Source organism: Scyliorhinus canicula, chromosome 15 (genome assembly GCF_902713615.1).
Source record: "Scyliorhinus canicula chromosome 15, sScyCan1.1, whole genome shotgun sequence".
NCBI lineage: Eukaryota > Metazoa > Chordata > Chondrichthyes > Carcharhiniformes > Scyliorhinidae > Scyliorhinus > Scyliorhinus canicula.
The window spans coordinates 31,132,026-31,157,688 of record NC_052160.1 but is presented as its reverse complement, the minus strand read 5'-3'; the positions used below and the strand labels follow the sequence as shown (position 1 = coordinate 31,157,688).

Below are 25,663 nucleotides of genomic sequence, written 5' to 3'. Positions count from 1 at the left end.
GACCTCAATCAGATTAGTCATGGCCATATTGAATGGCGGAGCAGGTTCAAAGGGTCAAATGGCCTGGCCTCCTCCCATTCTGTTCCTTCATGTATGGCCATTGACTACCGGGTCTTGATGCGTTTCCCCTCATTCTTTTCTTCAATTGCCAGTTCAACTTCTTTCTGTTGTGCCAGGTTGTGCAAAGCGCAGCACACAACCACAATTCAGGAGATCCTTGCGAGGTTGTAAAGAAGGGCATCTCCAGAGTGATATAAGCATTTGAAGGGCATTTTCAGAAAATTAGTTCCCCATTCAATGGTCTCCCTTAAAATTTGTGTTGACAATTTGAACATTGAGGAACATGCCTGACTGGTCTGAGGTCGATTTGAATGCTTGAAGAATTGCGTTGAGCAGACAATTTGAACATTGAGGAACATGTGATCTGAGGTAGATTTGTTAGTCACATACATCAATCTATACCCCCCTGGACCTGAGGGAATCCTGCCATGGTAGCGAATCCCCTCAGCCTGACTGGCCTGATCAGTACAATACATGATGTATTGCCATTTCCTCAAGGGCACGGCATCTACCATTTACTTGATGCAGTGATGGGCTGCTGACTGAGAGATCCTGCAAATATCTCCAGGCAATCACCTGAGGTGTAAAATGTGAGTGCCACAACCACCTTCATCGCCTTAGAGAATGAGTGGCCACCACATCACAATGGCTCCAAGCCATCCAGCGTCACCTGCAATCTCCATATACACTGGTGCTCTGACATCTCAATCAAATAGAGCCTCTGTCTGTAAACTCTTTCAGCTGGGTAGCACCTGATGTGAACATTTGACTGCCTTAAAGCATCCAGGGAAGGGAGAGGAGATAGAACAAAAGGAAAGGTTAAGATAGGGTGATGCTAATAAATTCAATGGGGAATTGAGGAGAAACTTATTTTTCTAGAGTGGTCAGAATGTGGAACTCGCCATCACAGGGAGTGGTTGAGGCAAACAGCAGAGATACATATGAGAGAGGTTTAGTTAAGTACATTAGAGAGAAAGGAATAGAAGGATGTGTTGACAGGTTGAGATGAGAGGGATGGGAAGAGGCTCATGTGGAGCATAAACAACAGTACACATCTGTTGGACTGAATGCCTATTTCTATTGTGTACATGCTATGTAACATGTTTCATTGTGTGTGTTCGTGTGTCTGGGTCTGTGATTTTTAAACCTGTATTCATGCTTTCCTTTTAGTGCAAATGATCAGTAAATTGTAGAGCAGAGCCTCAGGAGGAGAGCTAACACATCAAATCCCTGGATGCTCAAAACATCTAATTACAATCATTCTCCTTTTACATTTCATTTTCAAAGTGATGTTATTTTATTTCCTTTTATAGTGTCAGAGCTGCTAAACCCTCATTAAATATTATCAACTCCTGTTGAAGCTCTGTGCCTTTTGTAAAGAGTGTAAAGAAAGAGGAAGGAAAGAAGTATGAAAAGATAGAAGGATCAAGGAAGAAATGGAAAGAGAAATCTGAGAAGAAGGATGGAGGTAACATCATAAAATTTACAGTGCAGAAGGAGGCCATTTGGCCCATCAAGTCTGCACCGGCCCTTGGAAAGAGCACCCTACTTAAGCCCACACCCCACCTTATCCCCATAACCCAGTAACCCCACCTAGCCTTTTTGGACACTAAGGGCAATTTAGCATGGCCGATCCCTGGAAACCCATGCATACACGGGGAAAATGTGCAGACTCCGCCAGGAATCGAACCTGGGACCCTGGAGCTGTGAAGCAACAATGCTAACCACTGTGCTACCATACCAGCCATGGAGGGATAGAAGGAGGGCTTCAAGGGAGGGGTGAAAAAAATGGCCAGGATTGATGGATGGATGAAAGAAAATATGGAGAGGGAGAGACATAAATATGAATGCAATGATCGACAAAAGAGGGATACTAGTCCAGTATTATATCAGCCCTTGCTTCTGTCTGCAGTTTTGAGCACCAAAACCTTACAAGGGGATTTTCTCTAGTTGGAATTGTGCCATGTACCCCAAGTCCAAGCTATTAAAGTATATTGAAAACTGCAGTATCCTCGTACCCACCCCTGGGAACATCACTTCATGTGGGGTCCCTCACATCCGAAAATGGCCATTCATCCATCTCTATTCCTTAATTAATTTTGTGTATTCTGTTAATACCCTTTATTATCCTACGGGCTTCACTTTCCGAACAAACCCAAGTATATATACAACTGTACTGACCTCAGCCACCCTTTAGAAACTCATGTAAAAAAACACGTAAGTTAGTCAAACAAAATGTACCTTTTACCTCTGTGCTGGCCTCTCTTTAGTAGTCTGTGCTTATCCAAGTGGTAATTAATTGTTTTCCTGAATTATTCTTTCTCTAAACTTTCCTCAGCATTGAAGTAAACTGGCCTACAATTGTAGGTTTATTCTTCTCTCCTTTAAATCTCCGGGGTGGGAACAATCAGGTCCTGGAGATTTGCTTCTCTTTAGTGCCATTTTTATTTCTGATGCTGTCTTTTTTCTCTGTTTACATTGACATTAGTGAGTTCCAGTCCGAAATTGAGTATTAGTTTCCCTGGAATGACAGGTATATTATCCTCTCCCTTCGCCTTGGAGAAGACCTGAATTTTACCGCCGACCAGATAACTCAATAGCATCTGGGTCACCCAGCTGCACAGATGGGCTGGTCTTGGCCGTTTAACGGCAGGCCGGCAGGTGGTGTGTGTGTGGGGGGGGGGTACTGGCCAATCAGGGCGGTGGGCGGGAAGCTCGTGATGCTTGGTTGCAGAAAGGCGCCATTTTAAAAGTGTAGCTCACCGGAATGGGAGCTCGGCAAATTTCTTTTGGGGGGGAGGAGATGCACACACGCACATGGGTGTAGTGCTGGAAAATATTTAATGACCTGGTGCAGACTGGAAAGGTGCGTGACATTTAGAATTGGCGGTTCAGCATGAATTAAAATATACCTGCTAAGTGTGGTTGATAAGAGGCGTAGACTGTGAGTTTACACACTTGAGGGGCCAAGTTCGCGCAAGCAGTCAGAGGCGAGAGGTGTGTTGCAATGGTTGAATGGCTGCTTGCTATTGCCATCCCAGTGGTGTTCTGCGGCACGTTTGCAGTAAGTCAGAGTGAACAGCACAGATAGGCCACGAGACACTGCCTAACTAAGACTGTGCTTGCAGGAGAGGACATAGAACATAGAACATAGAACAGTACAGCACAGAACAGGCCCTTCGGCCCTCAATGTTGTGCCGAACAATGATCACCCTACTTTAAACCCACGTAACCCGTATACCCGTAACCCAACAATCCCCCCATTAACCTTACACTACGGGCAATTTAGCATGGCCAATCCACCTAACCCGCACATCTTATGTTGGGAGGTACTCTTGTGGTCTAAACAGAGCTTTATAAAGTCACAGCATAACTTCCCTGGTTCTTTGCTCGATACCTCTATTTTTGAAGACAAGATCCCATATACGTTGCTAACCACGCTCTCAATATGTCCTGCCATATTCAAAGATGTATGTAGTTGCATGCCCAGATCTTCTGTGTCTGCACATTCTTTAGAACTGTGCCATTAAATATATTTCCTTTCCTCACCCTCAATATAGGTCACCTCACACCTCTCTGTATCGATCTCCCATCTAATTATTGTCTGTCCATTCTGTTAGGTTATCTATGTCCTGTTGCAGTTAATTGGTATAATTCCCACTGTCAGCCACACCTCCACATTTAATATCATCAGATTTTGAAATATTACCCTGGACACCTCTGAGGAGACGGGATCACTTTATTCTAATGCACCCTCTAGCAGCATGGGCACACTCGCATGAGTGGGTGACATAATCTGGTGAACACTGCATAGAAGGGTATGGTGGGAATGGAGGTAGAGACTCGGACCAAGAATCTCTTTTCCCCCAAGGGTGGTTAATTTAATAAGGAAATGTGTTGTATTCCCTGTGAGCAGCATTTTTACTGACACTGCGATAAGGGCAGAATTGAGGATGAAGATCTCACACCACAGCAGGATTAATAGATAAAGAGCTAAAGGATCTTGTTGTGACACCCTGGGCTAATGGGTAGTCAGTTCCAGCCCCACTTGACCCGGACATGCAACACAGTTGAAATTAACTCAATTCAAAAAAATACCCAAAGTCTTTGGTCTTTGGCTGCCCAATGACTACAAATAACAGTCACCAGCTTTGTAACTTCAAACACGGTTAACTGTTAATATTAACAGTAACTATAATTTAATAGGCAACAAATACAACTGGTTAACTATTATCTAATTTCTACCTCACCGCTCCCTGCCCCAAGTCACCCACCCTCTACACACAAGACAGACAAACAGATTAAAAATAATACTAACAATAACAGAATAAGAGTTTCTGTTTCGGATGGATGTCTTCCAGTTAGATCTCTTCAATCTAGACCTCCAGTTGGATTATGTCTTTGCTTTCAGTCTGTAATGGTTTTCACTGTAGATTCTTCAGGTCTCGAGACGTCTCTGCAGATTCAGAAATAGCAGGCAGGAGACATTTGGGAGAGAGACCAATGCACAACCTTTCCTCTCGGCGTTCAAGTCTGCTGGGTCTTCTGAAAACCTCCACCTGGCAGAACCCAATCTCTATTTACTGCCCCTGGCCAATCCCATGGGCCACCGCCCAACCAATTGAACCAAATCCTACTGATCTCTTGGGTGTCTGAGTTCTTCTGTTGAAAGGGTAAAACGTCATAGCACAGTGTATTATTTTGAAACTTTTCAGTTCCTCACTCCCTCTGCTTGATTGAAAGTTATATGTCCATTAAAGATCCATGGACCAAAAACGATAACGACAAAGTAACAGAAATAGGAAATAATGTGGTGGTGAATTGCCTTCTTGAACTGCTGCAGTCCCCTGAAATGTATGCATCCACAGTGCTCTTTGGGAGGGAGTTCCAGGATTTTGATCCAGTGACAGTGAAGGAACGGTGACATATTTCCAAGTCAGGTTGGTGAGTAGCTTGGAAGAGAACCTCCAGGTGGTGATGTTCCCAGGTATCTGCTGCTCTTGTCCTTCTAGATGCTTGTGGCTGTGGGTTTGGAAGGTGTTGTCTTAAGTTCGGCTGTGAATTCATGTAATTTTGCCAACAACCTACATAATCCATAGATTACTTCATGAGCAGGTGCAGAGAAAAGGGTGCGGACTGTGATTTTTCAATCTGAGACAGAATTGTTGAGATACTGGTAATCCAGTCCCATGGAAACATTCCAGCAAGATCTGTTAGACATGACCAAAATGTATAGCATCCAAGAGCTACTCAAGGATGGATGCAAGTACAAAGCAATCCTCACAGGTCGACAAAACGTACAGGATCTATCCTCCTGGGTGTAACCAATGTTCTTCATAGTGGAAGCTATAGATCCAGCTATTGCAGGTCTTCTGACATGTTGTGATCTCACACTGGTAACAAACGATAGAATTAATCAAACATCACAAGGCAGATTTATCCTATCCCCTCTGTTCATGACCTAACATTGAAATAGTTTCAAGGGAGCTGGATCATTACGTTTTAAGGAGAATGCAAGTCCATCAATTGATCCAGCACATCAGTGCACATCCACATACAAGACAAATTGAAGGTCAAACTAGATGAAATATTGAAAGAGACTATCATTAGAAGAATACAAGAGCACATGGATTGGCACAACTCAATCACATGGCATAAATAAGGATGGATCATACCATCCACAGTGAAAATGCCCTCTCGGGAGTCATAGTGCCCTCTCCACTGTCACAATTCCCTCACCGTGCATTCCAGGATATGGACCGGTGATTGATTTTTCTTTCCTTCACCTACATTTAAACTACTGTGACAGGGGGATGGGATCTCAGGAGTAGGATCAGATAGGTCAGATTCAGATCAGGAAAATGGAGGTAGAACTAGTGATTAGCTAGTGATGTAGAAAATGTAGTGATGGAGTTGGAATTACGGGAGAAACAAAGTTTAAAAGGTGTCCAAGGGAAATTGATGTGGTGAAACTTTTTATACTTTAATGCAGGTAGTGTTAAAAACAATGTAGACGAGTTAAGGGCACAGGTAGACATATGGCAGCAGGATGTCACTGTTAGAATGGAAACCTGGCCAAAGGAGGGGCAAAATTAGCAGTTCAATATCCCTGGTTATAGTGTCTTCAGACACGATAAGAAAGGAGATAAAAAAGAAAGGGGAGATGTAAGAATCCATTCCCGTGGTGAGAAGGGTTGATATACTAAATGGGTCAACGAACAAGGCTTTAGGGGTTGAACTTAGAAATAAAACAGGGGCAGTCACACTATTGGGAGTATACTACAGACCCTCAAATAGTGAAAGGGAGATAGAAGAGAAGAACAAACATGTCGGCAAATTTCTGCCTGTAAGAACAAGAGGGCAATAATAGTAGGAGACTTTAACTATCCCAATATCAGCTGGGATTCAAACAATAAAGGGGAGAAATATTCATGCCGTTTACCCAGGAAAATATTTTCAACCAATTAGTGGCAAACCCAACAAGGGGAAATACAATTTTAGACCTAGTCTTGGAGAATGAAAAAGGACAATTGGGTGTAGGGCAGTTGGCAACCATATCAGGGATAGTGATCACAATTCAGTTACATTTAGTAGTACCTTGGAAAAAGACAGAGATAAAGCAGGACAAAAAGTTTTGAACTGGAGGAAGGCAAAATGGGCAAGAATTAGCAGGCACTTGGCTGAGGTGGACTGGACAGCACTGCTCGTGCATAAATCAGTGGGAAGCACTAAAAAGTTAGATCTTAAATTTACAAAGTAGATATGTCCCCCCTCCAAAAATAAGAGTGGTATTGTCAAATCTAGCCCCCTCCCCCCTCCAGTTGTCTAGAGGAATACAAGGGAAGATCAAACAGAAAAATAAAGTGTACGATAGGCAGAAAGAATGAAGCACTGCAGATAGCCTGGAAGAGTATCGGAAGTGTAGGGACAAAGTAAAAAAAGAAATGAAGCAATCAAAGAGAGGGCATGATAAAAGATTAGCAAGTAAAGTCAAAGAAAACCCAAAGATATTTTCCCAAAATATGAATGGTAAAGGATTATTTAAGGAAAAAGCGGGACATATCAGTGATTAATAAGGAAACTTGTGTGTAGATGCAGAGGTGGTGGGAAGGGTTTCAAATTAATATTTTTCTGTGTTTACAAAGGAAAGGCATGATGCAGATACAGTAGCCCAGGAGGAACACTGAGAGATATTGGATGGGATGATCATAAAGAGAGAGGAAGTATTCAAAGGGCTGGAATCCTTGAATGTTGATAAGTCACCAGGGCCAGGTGTATTGTTCCAAGGCTGCTGAAGGATTTCAGGGAGCAGATAATAGATACTCTGAAGATGATTTTCAAATCCTCACTAGATACAGAGGAGGTATCGGAGGACTGGAGTGATGTTAACATTGTCCCAGTGTTTAAAAAGGGATCGAAGGAAATGCCAAACAGTTATAGGCCAGTCAGTCTTACGCCAGTGGTGAGGAAATTAATATAATCAATAATCAATCATGGGTTAACTGTCACATGGAAAGACATGGACTAGACGGGATGGTCAGCCAGCACTGGCTAAGAGGGAGGGAGGGAGGTCAGGCGAAACTCAACCTGGGTTATCTTCATTGGCAAGAGCATTATCATGTCAGCACTTATTCAGAACATGCAGAAGTTACCTGCAGGTGTCAGAGACAGCTAAAGCTGTCCAGAGAGGCGGTTACTGAACTGTGTGATGGAACCATCAATTCACGAGACACGTGCTTTAAGATATGAACAGTGGTTTTAATCTACTTACTACAGAGCCAGCCTGTTACCCGTTGAACTCGCGATGAACTGCAGGCTGGCTCTGGACACGGTTATGTATACAGCAGTCAAGGGGGAGGAGTCGTGGGCGGAGCCAAGGGTGGACCCCTGTACAATCTCCTGAGCATTCCCAGAGCTACTCCCGCTAGTGGTCGGATAACACTACTGCACTTACAATGGTATTGGTAAATACAGTGTGAATTACTACGTTACATTCACCACACTGCATCCTTTTTCATCAAATCACTCACCTCATGGCTTTGTAGGGAGCCCCATGTCAGTTCATTCAAGGTGATTGTGACCCTATGCCAGTGGCTCATTCCAGGGCTTAATAGGATTCATGTGTGGCATTTCCCAGTCTGCATAGAGGAAGTGATCAATGTCCTGTTCAAAAGGGCCAACAAATTAATTTGATTTCCAAAACATGCTGACAGCCCAGACCACCAAACCAGTTGGTTTTGGTGCCATCATGCCATTTCTGCAGCTACAAGGAGTAATCAACTGTGGCCATTAGAGTTACCTGGGAATAGCTGCATTTGTCAATTAGAAAGGGTTTCACTCCTGTAACGTTCAAGCTGTCTGTTACCACTGAAAATGGCAAACATGTTGCTCATTTCCCAAGGAGCTCTCATGACTTGTACATCTCAAGGAATCTTCAAATGCAGCAGCTATTTGAGGATCCTGCCCAAGTGCATGGTTGAAACTTGCATGACAACGGCTAACCTCTCAGGATATGGCTTATGATGTCTGAACGTCATTCCCACAGCTCCATGGAGGAGGGTTACAATATTGCGCATTGTGCAACAGTCATAAAAGTTCAAGGGGTTAGTCTGATTTTTTATTTCTGATGATTAAATCACCAAATAAAATGTTGCCCACATCTTAGCGAAAGAGGAGGTGGTTGAAACATTGGATGAGCTAAAAATTGATGAAGAGGAAGTTTTGGAAGGCTGGATGTACTTAAAGTTGATAAATCAGGAGGACCAAATCGAGGGCATCCAATGTTATTAGTGGAAGTAAGGGTAGGAAATGTGGAAGCAAAGGTGGAAATTGCAGAAGCACTGGCCATAAGCTTCCAATCCCCTTCAGCTAGAGGGGTGGTGCCAGAGGACAAGGAAATTGAAAATGTTACACCGTGTTCAAAAATGGATTAAGGGAATCCAGCAGTACGTAGGTCAGTTTATCCTTGGTGATGGGGAAAATTTTATAAAGGATAATCCAGGACAAAATTAACAGTCACCTAGACAAATGTGAACTAATTAAGGAAAGTCAGCACGGATTTATTGAGGGAAAATAGTATTTATCGTCCTTGAGTCTTTTTTTGAGGTAATGGGTTTGATAAGGATGTAATGTATATGGGCTTCTAAAAAGCATTTGACAAAATGCCATATAACAGGTTTGTCAGCAGAGTTAAAGCTCATGGAATAAAACTGACTGTGGTAATATGGATACAAAATTGGGTGAGTAACAGGAAAAGAGAAGCTGAAGGAAGTTAGCTCATAATGTAGAGGGTAACATATAAGCATGGATAAAGAATTGTTTAGCTAATATGAAACAGTAGGTATAAATGAGTCAATTTTGGTTTGGCAAGATGTAATGCACGGAATACCACAAGGATCAGTGCTGGGGCCTCAACTATTTACAATCTATATAAATGACTTGAATGTTAGTTGCTAAATTTGCTGATGACATGGATGGGTTAGAAAGTAAGTTATGAAGTGGACATAAGGAGTTTGCAAAGGGATATAGATATATTGGTGAAATAAGATTAGAACTGAAACTGAATGGCCCCTAGCCCCACCACAGAGGTATCAGATGTTCACAACTCATCCCCCCACCTCGCAACTCTGACAATAGTCAGTTTTTGTATCATTTGAAAACTTCCTAATCATACCCCCTACATTCAAGTCCAAATCATTGATATATAATGCATAAAACAAGGGATCTCAGTACTGAACACTCTGGAAAAAGCTTCCAATTGCAAAAGCATCCACTGACCCTATGCTTCCTGCTGAGCCACTTCTGAATCCAATTGTCATTTTTCCTTGGATCCTTTGATTTTGATGAAGTCTGCCATGTGGGATCTTATCTAAATCCTTGCTAAAATTGATGTAGACGACATAAAATACACTATCTTCATAAAAAAATTTGATCACGTTTGTCAGACACTGTAACATTTTTTGATTAATCTGTCTTTCTAAATGAAGATTTCTCCTGTCCCTCAGAATCTTTTCCCATAGTTTTCCAACACTGGGAGGTTAGGCTTTCTGACCTATAATTACTTGGTCTACCCTTTCTCCCTTTTTAAACAATGTTACAATGCGAGCTGTACTCCAGTCCTCTGGCACCACACCTGTGTCCAGGATTGAAAATGATGGTCAGAGCCTCTGTTATTTCTTACTTCACTTAACCTAGGGTATATTCCATCTGAGCATGGTGGTTTATCCACTTTCAAAGATATTAAATCCATGAATATTTTCCTCACTGACTAAGAGTAATTCAGACTCTACGTTGGCTCCCTTCTCGGATGCTGTCAGACCCACTGAGATTTTCCAGTATTTTCTATTGTTTGTTTCAGGTTCCAGCATCCGCAGTAATTTGCTTTTATTCCCTCTTACTGTGTTGATTTCATCTGACATTTCACACTCTTCCTTCCTGAGCTCTCACTATCTCTTCTTTTTTAACTAAATCTCAGCTTAACAATGATGCCTTTTCTTTGCCCAATTAAAAACTCTTTGTCCTTTTCTAAAGCTACCCTAAATGTAATCGAATTATGATCACTTCCAAAGTGCTCCCCAACTGATATTCCTTCAACCTGCCCAGTTTCATCCTCTAAACTTTCCCTCTCTTGTTGGACTTGCTACATACTGGCTAAAACAGTCCCTCGAATGCATTTCAAGAATCCTACTCCCTATTCTTTTCACACTAATTTTATCTCAGTTAATATTATGGTAGTTGAAATCCCCTATTATTGCTGCCCTATTGTTTTTGCACTTCTCAGAGATTTGCCAACATATTTCCTCTTCTATCACCCCTAATTGTTTGGTGTACTTTAAAACACATGAATTTTCTGAATTCCATTTCTAACTTTTATTTTCTCTCTTCTAAATCTACTCTTCATGTTCCCATCCTTCTGTCAAGCTAGATTAAACTCACCCCAACCAGCACAAGCAAAATACCCTGAGAGATCATTGGGCAGTGGTGCTGGAATGACAGAGAGAGAGCTTTTAAGATCTCAGAGTAGGTTTGGATAAAGTGGGGCAGTTGTGGTATCCGTGACCTGGAATGTGATTTTGGGGTTTCTGAACGCCTGGGAATGCCAAATGTCAGAATTTCTCAAAAGGCAGGGGCCTGCCTCCTGCCATCTAAAGCGTCAGTGGATCCAATTGCCTTGCAGCCAGTTTACACTTTAATGAGCAGTGATTAGTGTTAGGCAGGACTTGTGTGTCTAACATTTGAAGAAGACTTGCCTTAGAAAGCTGCCGGCCAATTAGATTGGCTGGGAGCTCTCCAGTCCCTGCAGCAACAATGCTGCAGGAGGCCTGAGACCAAGTCTGGAAGTGGAGGAAGAGGCAAATATGGGAGTGGTGGAGAGCGTAAAATTTAGGCCCAGAAAGTCTGGGAGTGGGAGAGGAAACTGAGGACAAAGCTTAGGATCCTGAACTACAAACTCCCATTTCTAAAACTTCAGAACCCCAGCCATTGCTCAACATACTGCAGAGGTGCCCCAATTCTTGTCAAAAAGACATTCACTTTTAAATAAAGGTGCAGACCACCAACATGTAAATCTCAGCATGTGGCTGCCACAAGTGATTTAAAAGGTTTACCAATCTTCATCAGAAAATCCAGACAGTAAACGGTTCCCTATTACCTGAAAGAATAATCCCTCAGGCCTCCCATACGCTTTAACAGTCAGGGGTAGGTTCACGCATCAGTCTCCAGAGCCTTGCCCAGGGGTGCTGTTGACTCATTAAGTTTAGTGTCGTCTGATGTGATTTGCTTTCTTTATTTCTACAGTGCATAAACATTCTATTACTGATAGACTGCACATTTCAGGAACTGGGGTTTACTGAGGTCCTGAATATTCTCGGCATCCATGTCCCAAGAGTTGTTAATTAGGTTCTGTTAACTGCAATAAACCATGTTTTATTTCTCACTCACTCTGTCCTCCTGCCGCTTTGATATCCACCCCACCCCCCAGAGCAGAGATAGATTGAGTGCAGAGAGCTCCCTCAGTCCTTGCGGGTGCAATAACATGAAAGCATTCCTGAGGATGGTGTCCAGTCTCCAGGGAAACACACGCAGCACCATACTGCCACTGAACAATAAGGAGCCCCTCCAGTCCATCCCCAACATGATTTTATCATCAATGAGAATAATCATATTTAAAGGGGCCAGGCTCTTTGGTCTGAGCATACAAGCTCCACTCATGTTCTTCCAAAAATATCATTACTATTACACACAACACGGAACCAAGACTTACATTAGATTAGCTACTGATGAGATCAGAGCTTTGTGGATAATTCAAGTGGAAGAAATTAAAAGTTTGAATTCATGATAGAACACCAGGTCAAGAAGGCACAATAAAGGATTAAAACTTTCTACTCAGATAATGGAAGGACATGTTGTTGATTCTTGGAAACCTTAGTTTGCGATAGATAAACTGAGGTATTTGAATGTAGATAATAAGAGGGACCAGTAGGAGGCAGCATTCAATGAGATTGTAAAATCAACAGGAAAGGCTGGAACCAGTTACAATGAGAGAGCAGAGAGCAAAACGTCCTCTGCACTGTCCCATCAAACACTTCTAGGGCAGCTACAGCACGATATAGAGACAGAATAAATCTCCTCCATCTGTCGCATAAAATACTCCAGGGCAGGCACAGCAGGAGTAGATACAGAGTAAAGCTATATATATTTTGTTTGCATATGTGTATACGGAAATGTCATATTTCCTGTTGAACATTAATTCATTGTAAGTTCCATTAGTTTCAAAATATTGTCTTTGTCTTTGGATTTTCTAGCATCCAGGTGTGGTGAAAATTTAAATATGCAACGTCTTTTGCCTGTAACAGGAGGGACATATTAGGATTAAATGCAGAGCCAAAAAAGCCTACCAAAGGCCAAAAAAATGATGACGTTGGTGCATAGTTTAGAAAACTACGCCGAAGAAGAATCTAAAGTTTATAGAGTAAGTCGGCCCCAATTGTAATTGTGTTAATGGTGAACAGAGTTGGCCATGAAGAATGGAGCTGGATATGGAGCTTCTGCCACAGTCATAGGAGAGCAGACATATCGGTATTTTCAAGGTGGGGGTCCAGCCCTTTAAATTAAAAAGCACAGCAGCGAAGATGGCTGCATACTCTGGAGAAGCCTTGATGATACTTGGTATCAGAGCAGCACAAATAACCGACCAACATCAATCAGCCCAGTTACCAAACATTGTGGCCCAACTGCCAAGTCTCATGGGCCAAGATTGGCTCTGTCAGATCCAATTAAATTGGTTGGAGATTTTCAGCATTAATGATGGTGATTTTCATGGAACATTAAGAAAATACTAAGAGTATTTCAGAACAAACTGGGCAAGTTACAGGCTATCAAGGCAAAGATCTACATTGATCCTGAGGCAACACCCAAGTTCTTCAGACTTCGTCCTCTGCCCTATGTTTTACGCAAGAAAGTAGAAGCTGAGCTCGAGGGGCTGGAGGATTTAGGAATAATTAAGCCCGTACGACTTGCTGAGTGGGCTTCCCCCATCAATCCTGTAGTTAAGCTGGACTGGATTGTCAGGATATGTAGAGATTATCAATTAACCGTCAAACCAAGCAGCAAAACTGGATCAGTACCCTATACTGAAAATCGAAGATCTGTATACCAAGTTAGCTGGAGGGTTGACTTGTGTGAAACTTGACATGATTTACACTTATTGGCAGATAGTTAGATGAGGCATTTTGGGAAATTGTAACAGCCAACACCCACAAAGGCTTGAGTCAATGTATCCAGCTGCCGTTCAGAGTACCTTCAGGGTGCGTCATATTCCAACGTAGTGTGGACAGCTTGTTACAGAGCCTGCCCAAGGACATTTCCTATTTGGATGATGTAATAATTAGAGGAACTTCTGAAGAAGAACACGTGGCACATTTTGAGGAAGTATTGAGAACATTAAAAGAAGCAGGGGTAAGGGTTGAGAAAAATGCACATTCCAAGCAAACGCGGTGACATATTTGGGGTTAAGGGTTGACGCTCAAGGACTGCATCCTATGGAGGAGAACGTTAAGGTAGTCCAGGGAGCACCAGCCCCCAAAAATGTGTCATAACTAAAATCATTCTTGATGGTGAATTATTATTGATGATTTATCCCCCAACACCTCTGTGTTGCTGGTATCTTTGTATGTGCGTCTCAGGAAGTACCAAATGTGGCATTGGAATGAACATCAAAAAGAAACATTTGAGCAGGTTAAAATGACATTGCAGTTTTCAAGCCTCTTGGTCAATTTTGATCCTGCAAAAGTAAAAGTGCTAACCTGCCACTGTCCCGTCCTCCCACCTCAAACATGGGTCCTGTTGTGGGCCGCATACAACTATACATTCCAACATAAGCCAGGTACCCACATTGCCGATGTGGATGCTTTAAGCCACCTTCCTTTGCCACAAAGTATTCCACCACCACCAGTGCTCCAAGAAACTTTGCTCACTCGAATCCTTCTGAGCATGTATCGGCATGGCAAATCAAGCAGTGGACCGAAAGGGACCCCATTTTGTTTCGAGTCGAACGGATGGTCCTTCACAGTTGGCATCATGATAAGTCCAAACAATTTCAACCATACCAAATTGGAAAGGACAAGCTGAGTTGCAATGATGGAGTACTGTTGTGGGGAGCCAAGGTGGTTATTCCTGCTCCTGATCGGACAATACTATTAGAAGAATTGCCCTGTGTACTTCTGGGTATGACTAAAATGAAAATATTAGCTCGGAGCTACATCTGGTGGCTTGTGATCTATCAAAGACCTCATTAGCCACTGCAGTCAGTGTCAAGTACCGCAAGATTTATCGCCCTCTGCTCTCTACACCCGTGGGAATGGCAAGGTCGGCCGTGGGTGCGACACCATGTTGATTTTGTGGAGCCCTTCATGGGAAGCATGCTTCTCATCACTATTGATGCTTGTTGAAAGTGGATCAACTTTCATGAGATGATGTCCACACCCTCCTTCGCCATGATTGATAAACTACGGCAAATACTGGTTGCCTGAAGTGTTGCTTTCTGATAATGGGACTACATTCACAGGCGAAGAGTTTCAACACTTGATGCAAACCAGTGGGATTTGGCATGTAAAAACAGCCTCCTACCACCCAGCCTCAAATGGGTTAGCTGAAACGGTGGTCCAGACGTTTAAATCTGCTATGACAATACAGTCCTCTGTGCTATGTTCCTTGTATTGTTCTCCAAGATAGCCAAAGTAGTAATGTTGACAAAGAACATAAAGCTATATGTTTAAATCAAAACTAGCTTATTTTACACTACTGGTAGCATGTTATGAATTTCCACTACTTGAAATAGTTTGCACACTCTACTGAGTAACAGTTAACAAAATAATAGTATTGAATCTATGATACAGTAATTAATTACCTCTCTAATATATAACCTACACTTTACTCCAATTTCACACTATCCTTCTTCATCAACTCCAACAGCTTCTCCCAGAATGCCTAGTGACACAGCCTTTTATAAGACTACTCAGTGATGTCATCTAGTGGTGATACACATGAACATCATCTTAGTAACCCTTTACTCTCCTTAGATTATGCATATTATTAAATCCCCTTTTTTTTTAGATGTTTTGTACAGTACAGAAAGAAAAATATGAGTAACATTGCATGATACATTGATATGTATGCCAAATTTAACAAGTGAGTTAGAATTTGAAACAGTTCATTTGTTTCACTTTATAAATTCAATCTGTCGGGTTTCTTTCTGATTCTGAATGATCTCCTCAATCCAGCCAGTGGAGTGGTAGATGTTTTTAACGACTTCTGGAAGTCATCTTGTAGCTTAACAGATGCTGTAGTTGTATGAAATAAATTATCATCAAACTGAAGACATGGAAATAACGTGCGAGAAGATTGAACTTTCAGAAGAGCACGTCGATTTCTTCTAATAAAAGAACCATCAGTCACTTGAACAATGTGAAATGAAATGAAATGAAAATGAAGATTGCTTATTGTCACAAGTAGGCTTCAATGAAGTTACTGTGAAAAGCCCCTTGTCGCCACATTCTGGCGCCTGCTTGGGGAGGCTGGTACAGGAATGTACGAATGAGGTGCTGCTTGACTTATGACCTTAGCTAGATCAGACTATCCTCTAGTGAGAATCTGAATTCTCACTAAATCATCTGGATTAAGTAGTTGCAGTGATTTTGCATGTTCATTGTTGTATTTCTCCATAAGATGCTTTTGATGTTGCATTTTCTTTATGACTGGCTGAAGATCAGGATCATGTAGTCGTAGACATGGAAGAATTGCGTGCAACGATCTGTTCATTAATAACTGAGCAGGAGATAAACCAGTTGAGAGAGGAATAGCCCTGTAATTCAATAAAGCTAAGAACATGTCAGAGTCAAGTGCTTTCTTGAAATGTTGTTTCACAATGTGAACACCTTTTTCAACCTTGCCATTAGTTTGTGGATAAAGAGGACTAGATGTGAGCTACATTGTAGCTATGAGCAAATTCTGTCCAATCATTGCTATCAAAGCAAGGTCCATTGTCTGTCATGACTCTGCAAGGTATCCTATGATGAGCAAATGTTTCTTTATTCGCTTTAATCGTGGATTTTGAAGTAGAATCAGACAATTTCATTACTTCTGGGTAGTTTGAAAAATAGTCGATGACCAAGCCAGAATCACGACCATAAAATTAAAAAGATCAATACCAACTTTTGACCATGGAGTCTTCTCGAGATCATGAGATGCGAGTTTTTCTTAATCTTGTGTCGATTGATTTTGCTGGCATGTCTCACATTCTAGTACAAAATTGGCTATGTCATTATTTATTCCTGGCCAGTATACTGCCTGTCTCGCTCCACGTTTGCACTTTTTAATTCCATGATACTGATGAACCTTCTGCAGTATCATGTGCCTTAGTGTTGTAGGAATAACAAGACAATTGAGACAAAGTAGAAAACCATCTACAACGGTGAGGTCAGATTGAATATTTCTGAATTTTGAACAGTGTCCTTTCGGCCAACCATTTTTCATATGGCTGATGACTTGTAACATTTCATCTTTCTGAGTCTCCTCTCTGATGAGCTTGAGTTTTTCATCAGAAACAGGAAGAGTTTCAGCTAGAAGTTGCACTTGAGCTTCAATTAGTTGAACTATCTCAGGTTGTTATTTGTCTGTGTCTGTAGCACAAGCCATTGCATTGGCAATTATAAGACCTTAACCTGGAGTGTTGAAAGTCGGACCTTCTTAGTTTCATGAGTATCCATTGCAGTCTTGGAGTCATATCATTCAAATCTTTCTGAATTATGTGAACTAATGGTCTGTGATCTGTTTCGACCATGAACATCGAAAGTCCATAGACGTAGTCATGGAATTTTTGTATTCCTGTAAGCAAGCCTAAACACTTTTTCTCGATCTGAGCTTACCATTGCTCTGTGGTTGTCATGGATGTAGATGCATATGCAATTGGCGTCCAAAATGTATCATCATTCCTTTGTAGTAGGACTGTCCCAATTCCATTTTGACTTGCATCTGTGGAAATCTTTGTTCCCCGCCCAGAAGCAAAGACGAAAAATACAGGTACGGTAGTCAATGCTGATTTGAGGTCTAGCCGTTCTTTGTTGGGCTGTGCAGTCCACGAGAATAATGTTTTCTTAATGAGGTTACGCAAGGCTGTTTTTCATGAAGCTAGGTTGGGGATAAATTTTCTGCGGACATTTACTACACCAAGGAATCTCAAAATTGCTTTTATGTCTTCTGTGATAGTCATCTTCTGAATAACAACAGTCTTATCATCGTCTGGTTGCACACCATGTTCTGAGATTTGATCTCTCAGAAATTTTTACGTTGAGATACCAAAGTTGTACTTAGATCAGTTTAGCTTCAATCCAAATTGGTGTATTCTCTGCAACACTTGCAGGAGTCTTGCATTATGAGCGCGATTCTCTGCTCCCCACGCCGGGTGGGAGAATGGCGGGAGGGCCGGGCGACTCACGACACGCTGCCCTGGCACCCCCCGCGATTCTCCCACCCCCTGGCTCGGAGAATCGCCGGTCGCCGTTTTTCACGGCGACCGGTGATTCTCCGGCCCAGGTGGGCCGAGCGGACAGACATTCCCGACCTGTTCACACGGGCGGCAACCACACCTGGTCGCTGCCGTCGTGTACATGGCGCCAAAGCTTCGTTTGTGGCTTGTGGGGGGCGGAGAGGGGAGTGAGCACCACGGCCGTACTCGGGAGGAGACTGGCCCGTGATCGGTGCCCACCGATCGTCGGGCCGGCATCTCCAAGGGACGCACTCTTTCCCCTCCACCGCCCCGCAAGATCAGGCCGCCAAGTCTTGCGGGGCAGCGGAGGGGAAGACGGCAGCCACGCATGCACTGGTTGGAGCCGGCCAACCTGCGCATGTGCGGCTGATGTCACTTAGGCGTCACCGTTGCGTCATTCTCGGCACGCCCAAGGCCCGGCGGCCGAGATTTACGGAACGCCGCTCCAAGCCCCCTGGGGGGGGGGGGGGTATATAGGGTGCGAGGTGCAGCCTCCAAGGCCGTCGTGAAACTCGGCCGAGTTCATGACGGCCTTCCCGATGCCGCGCGGGAGCGGAGAATCGCGCCCTATATTCTTCATGCATAGATGACCATATTATAATGTCATCAACATGCATCCAAACTCCATCTATGCCTCCTGTCATCTGTTCCATGGCACATACACCCAAACTCCATCTATGCCTCCTGTCATCTGTTCCATGGCATGATGAAATATCTCAGATGCTGAGATTATGCCAAATAGCATTCTGTTAAAACAGTAACGACCAAACGGTGTGTTGAATGTACACAATTTTTTGCTTGTGTCATCCAGTTGCAATTGCCAAAAACCTCTGGAGCTTCTAGAGAATATCTTGGCATTAGCTATCTCACTCGTAATCTCTTCACGTTTCGGTGTTGGACAGTGTTCATGTCTGATGTTCATATTCAGATACTTCGGATCAGTACAAATCCTTAGGCCACCATTGGGTGTCTTAACGCACACCGTCGAGCTGACCCAATCTGTCGGTTTTGTGATCTTGGAAATGATTCCAAGGTGCTGCATACACTCCAATTCTTGCTTGAGATGGTCACGTAACGGAGCAGGAACTCTTGGAGGGTGTACCACTGGTTTAGCATTTGCTTTCAGAAAAGAAAGAATACCCATACCTTAAAATACCTGAGGAAATTTAGTGAGGATGCTTTTACTATCTTCCTGCACTGGTGGAAGAGGTTTGCTGATGCTGTAGATTAGTTTCACAAGGTGTAAATCCTGACAGGTTTGTGCACCTAGTAGTGATGATCTATTGCAGGGGTGGGCAAACTACGGCCCGCGGGCCGCATGCGGCCCGCCAAAGGTATTTCTGCGGCCCACCAAGTCATTAAAAAAAAAAAAAAAAAAAGTTTTTTTAAAAATTTTTTTTTTTTTTTTTTTAAATTTTTTTTTAAGGTTAATGGGGGGGGGCTGTTGGGTTACTTACTGGTATAGGGTGGATACGTTGACTTGAGTAGGGTGATCATTGCTCGGCACAACGTCGAGGGCCGAAGGGCCTGTTCTGTGCTGTACTGTTCTATGTTCTATATGAGGCGCCCAGAATCATAACCGGGTGAAGTAATTATTTTACTTAATATACTATGCGGCCCTTTGTGAATTGTGAATTTCTGAATGTGGCCCTTGCACGGAAAAGTTTGCCCACCCCTGATCTATTGGCTTCAATAATCTCGAACTGCAAGGATGTCACAGTGTTGTTTGTCATCAAGAGATAGCATGACCCTGAAGAAGTAATCATGTTGCCATTGTAGTCACACAACTGACAGTCAGTTTTCTGAATCTTACGACTATGAGAATGTTGCGATAAATCATGAGTATTTATTAAATTTGCAGATGCTCCAGCGTCCAACCTGAACACAATCTCGGAACCATTGACTTGGAATGGAGTGTTCCATTCAGATTCCATGTTAATCAATTGTGTGGGATGCAGTATTTGTGGATTGGAAGTGTTCTTCATAGTTGTGTGGAACTTTTTAACAATTCCCACAAAAAAAGAATCTGCAAGACTATATGAATCTATATCATCATTAGGGTTATCCATTTTGGAGGTGGCTGCACTTGTATTAACACTCTACATTCATGTGTTTCTTCATTAAGTTTTAAAGTGTGCCCCTTTTAGTGCAGTTCTGCATTGAACAGCAAAGTGATTCAGTTTGCAACATTTTGAGCAAATTTTTCCAAGTGCTGGGCATTTTTTATGTGGGTGGGCATATCCCCAATATCCACGCGTCATGATGTTGCTTTCGTCATGCACAAATTGGTTGAGCACATGCATAGAACGGTCTACATCCAAATGACGTAGTTTGTTGAAGCGCGCATGTGCAGATCGACTTTGCGCATGCGCATTACGGCTGCCGTCCGAAGCGCACATTTTTCTCAACTGTGCCACAGATCCAATGCAATCGGCCCATGGTGCATTTTCCCACCCTTTTCCTTCACCAGAATTTCAGAATACTGACTTTTGGATGTTTCATTCACTCGGCACATTGCAATAGCATCTTCTAATTTTAATTCTTTCTGTCTTAATAAACGGTGTCTTGAGTTTCTCATCTTTGATGCCAAAAATGATTTGATCTCTGATCATCGAGTCTGACAATATTGAGAAGTTGCAGGTTTGTGACTTTAGTCTTAAATCTGTAATGAAGCTATCTATGGATTCTCCATCTTTTTGCACTCTCGTTTCAAAGATAAACCATTCATACGTTTCATTAATTTGAGCTTTACAATGAAGATCACATTTTTTTATAACAATATTTTTTTATCATCTACGGAGAATTGGAAAGAGTTATAAAGTTCAATAGCCTGTGGTCCAGCCATTGTTAAAAATAACGCAAGTTTTCAGTTATCACTAGCATTATCTAAATCTGAGGCAGAGAGGAATAGTTGAAATTGCTGCTTAAATATTTTCCAATTTACATCAATTTAACCAGAAGACTGGAACTGTCGCAGAGTTTGCATTTTCTCCTTTTGGTCTGCACTTGTCTGTGTGTTGAAGTAACCGGTCTGGAAGCAGCCTTACCGTTGAAGTCTGAGCATGTGCTGGTTTTCTTTTTCCTTAGATCAGGGGTGGGCAAACTACGGCCCGCGGGCCGCATGCGGCCCGCCAAAGGTCTTTATGCGGCCCACCAAGATCAAGTCATTAAAAAAAAAAAAAACATTTTTAAAATCTTTTTTTAAATTTTATTTTATTTTTTTATAAGGTTAATGGGGGGGGGGGCTGTTGGGTTACTGGTATAGGGTGGATGCGTTGACTTGAGTAGGGTGATCATTGCTCGGCACAACATCGAGGGCCGAAGGGCCTGTTCTGTGCTGTACTGTTCTATGTTCTATCTGAGGCGCCCAGAATCATAACCGGGCGAAGCGCCATTTTTGAAAAGTAGAGAAAAAGAGGGCTAAAGGCAGGATGCTGCCGGGGGAAGCGCTGAGGTATATGCCGCATGCTAATTGGTTACAACTGGGACTATTAATTAATATACTATGCGGCCCTTTAAAATTGTGAGTTTCTGAATGTGGCCCTTGCACGGAAAAGTTTGCCCACCCCGCCTTAGATTTTAATTATTTTTTAACTAAATTACTTCAGTAATTTCCTGGTACCATGTTATGTTCCTTGTATTGTTCTCCAAGATAGCCAAAGTCATAATGTTGACAAAGAGTATAAAGCTACATGCTTAAATCAAAACTAGTTTATTTTACAATACTGGTAGCATGTTATAAACTTCGACTCCTTGAAATGGTTAGCACACACTACTGAGTAACAGTTAACAAAATAATAGTATTGAATCTACGATACAGTAATTAATTATCTCTCTAATATATAACCTACACGCTAACTCAACTTCACACTATCCTTCTACATCAACTTCTCCCAGAATGCCTAGAGATGCAGCCTTTTATAAGACTACTCAATGATGCCATCTAGTGTTGATATAAATGAACCTAATCTTGTTAACCCTTTACTCTCCTTAGATGATACATATCATTATAACCATACTCTGTGCCTTTACAACTTCAAATGGCCCCTTTACAACTTTGAATGGCCCATTTTCTTCTAACATACAAAACAACCATTCCACTACAAGAGTTACCCCTGCTGAATTGCTCATGGAAAAACATCTTTGGACAAGACTCTAATACTTCCAAATTTGGCGGGAGGATGGAGGCAAAACACAATGCGCAGAAGTGATATCATGACTCCGCCAATGTTGAGGGGGTTTTTCAGGTTATGTAAGAAATTTTCAGTATCGGTTCGAATTAGGTCCATGGGATGATCGTGACCAAGACAGGTCCAGTTTCATACATGGTTGACGTACAAGGGAAGAGAATGAGGAAGCATGGGGACCACCTGAGGAGAAGAGAACCATGTATTGCACCATGTTAACATGGCTCCAGCAATTGGAAATGGAACCGAATCTCACAACCCTGAGGAAGGGCCGAGTAATGTTCCGGTAGGAATTGGAGAGGTTGCTGGCACTAGAGCACCTGTGCAAACTGGAGGCCTTCAGTCTATTGATTTAGATGAAACTACATCGACTGATGAAGCACCTGTTAAAGATTGGAGATGCTCTCAACAAATTAGAAAATCTCCAGATAGACTGCCTTACTGTGGTGAGCTTCTCGCACCCCCCCCCCCCCCCCCCACCTCCAACTTGCTGTGTAATATTGTACATTAATATTTACAAAAACAAAACTAAGAACTTGAAGGGGGAGGAATGTGGTAGCATGCCCCCTTAAGGGTTGAGGGGGAAGTTTAATCGGGTCCATGACTCATCGGGCCAATCGTGGGAATGTGCGGAAATTGTGTGGTGTCCGTTATTAATTGGAGTCTTGGAGCCGTTAATCCCTGAAGCCGCCTTATCGTTGTCCTGTATATCGTTTCTTCTACCCAAAATAAATCCATTTTTTTTACATGCCTTGGTCATCATCAGTTTCTCGCAGCTTTAACATTATATTTTCCCAGACCCCAGTGGTGGCAATTGGGGTATCAGAAGTGGCAGAGCTGCTGGAGGGGAAGGTGCCGATTGTTGTTGCCTTCGCCTCTCTAATTGCCCGGCGAAGGATCTTGCTAAATTGGAGGTTGGATATGTCGCCGGGGGGACCCAATTGGAAAAGATTACATTTAAGTTGAGGGGTTTAGCGGAGGGCTCTGAGAAACTGGGGTTGTTCATGATAATGTTTGAGGAGCTGTTCATCGCCGGGGAGAAGGGAGGGGGTTAAAGGGGTGAAATTGTATAAACTACTGTGAGTTTGGGGCATGTGTTTTTGTGTGTGTTTTTTTTTACACGTTTGGAAAAAATACATTTTAAAAATATGTATTTTGCCGGACATAGTATAAACTGTTATCTTAGCTTAGGAAAAAAAGACCTTTAAAACTCATCATCTAATCACCAACCTGCTCGCATAACTAGTGCCCCTAGGCTTAGCTGCGAGGTCCTGCTGCCTCTTGTTTCCTTTCTCGGACCACTCCTTGTCTTTAAAATACCAGAACAGCACCTTACTGGACCAAAATCCCTTATAAGACAAATTCCTTAAGTTAAGAGGTACTCTGTCACATTGGACCTCGTGCTACCCAGAGTTATTGAGATGCCAGGTTCTTGCATCTCAAGAACTGATATAGTTAGAGATAGTGAGTTTCCAGCATCTGACAATGTGATAGGTTAATCACACAGTCATGATCCTAGCGACTGGTTCCACGTTACTCTAATTTCTCCCCGTGTTTCTTTTCCTATAACCTACTTTTTACATGTTGCTTTTTTCTTTTTTGATATTATGTTCCAGATTTCAGGGAGTGACTTTGCTAAGTGATATCAGTTTTTATTTTGGTAGCAATGGGAGTTACTTTAACCAAGGGACAATAAATTAGTCATCAAAAGTGTTAAAGCAGAATAATCTAAATGATACTATTCTCTGAACAGAGAAACCTGAGGTGCATATTAACAATGCATTGAAAATGGCAGTGCAAGTTGGGAAGGAAAGTCAGGAATAGATCATTTGGTAGTGCAGAGCTTAATAAGTATTGCCGAAAAAAGAGACATGTCGAAGCTTTTGTCTTATTCTCAGCAGGATATCCGAGGAAAACAATTTGTCCTGTGTATGAGAAGAGAATGCTGATCGGTTGGCAAGTGAGACTCTGACAGGGGCCATGGAGAATGCACCAGTTGATGGTGACAGATTTAGACAGGCATCTTGAACCTGATTGGTCAAGTCATTTCCCTGGGAAATGAATCAGCGAATGGCTGTTGCTTATATGATGTTCTTTGATTTCTGGATGAGGATGGCTTTGAAGTGTAGTGTCTCACAAAGAATATCAAGCTATGTTTTGAACAAAGCTAATTTATTAACACTACACCTAAATTGATTCAACTTGCCTGCTAAGATATAAAAGATAATAGATTAACTAAAACTATGAATCTAATTACAGAGCTCCTGATAACACGACTAGTCTCTATCTCGTCGAACAATCTACTGCCCGAATCAAGATACGTACACGTGATCCACGTGTATGTGCTTGTTCGCTGTCTAGTGGTTAGATGTAGTCACAGTAAATTCATTATCATTACAATACACATATTGTCACATCCCCCTTTCTTTCAGTTGTTATGCATTCAAAAATATTTACAGCATATGATGCTTGTAGAGGCTGTACATGGTTTCTCAAAATTATTGTCCATCTGGTTAACAATTATTTTCTTTCACAAATTAAGTCTGTTTTTTTTCTGAGACGTGTAGATTTTCTCAGTACAATATTTTCTTGCAGTTGCGTGTGGTCATTCTGCAATGCTTCAGCATGTTATCGTTCCAATGCTGCTGTTGTCAGGTTCGCTGCTGGAACAATGTCTTCCTGACATACTGTTGGAGTTGCTTTGAGTAGCTATGTTTCCAGTGTGAAGTTTAGAATTATGGGTTGAGTCGTCTTTACCTTAAGAAGTGCTTTGCGGTTTCTCCTTAAGATAGAACCCTCTTCCATTACTACTAAATAGGAATATGGAGCTGCCTGGCATATGACATGTGCCATTCTCGACCTTCCATTTCGAAGTTGTACTCTTACAGTATCACCTTGTTCTAGCGGTGATAGAATTTTGTTCTATCATACTAGTCCTGTTGTTCCCTTTTGTTCTGATTGATTTTTTGGATTGTGTCTTCATTTGCTGGATTCGTAATGTCAGACACGGTAACATGGTATGTATCTTCCAATTCATCAGCAACTGTGCTGGTGGGTATCCTGTCACAAGTGGTGTCGCTCCTTAGCCTAACAAAGCTAAGTTTGCGTCACTGTTTGAATCCCAAGATTTCTTGAGTAGCTTCTGGCAAGGTGCACACCCTTCTCAGCCTTTCCATTTGACCGAGGATGATGCGGGCTGGAGGTTACATGACGGAAGTCATATTGTCTGAAAAACTCAATCTGTTTGACGCTATCTAAACACGGTTAATTGTCACTCATTACGGTGAGAGGGATGCCGTGCCTAGAAAATATTTATTCCGTAGCCTTGATGGCTGCCTTCAAACTTGAGTTGGGTAGCTTGATTACCTCCAGG

At 42.3% G+C, this 25,663-nt stretch overlaps 1 long non-coding RNA gene across 1 annotated transcript in view; it reads left to right on the top strand.

Moving 5' to 3' along the window:
* Positions 1–2,835: 2,835 nt before the first annotated feature.
* LOC119978399 overlaps positions 2,836–25,663 on the top strand; it is an 80,506-nt gene continuing 57,678 nt past the window's right edge. The window contains exon 1 of the long non-coding RNA XR_005463437.1: positions 2,836–2,926. This is a non-coding gene — a long non-coding RNA (uncharacterized LOC119978399). The remainder of the gene's footprint in view (positions 2,927–25,663) is intronic.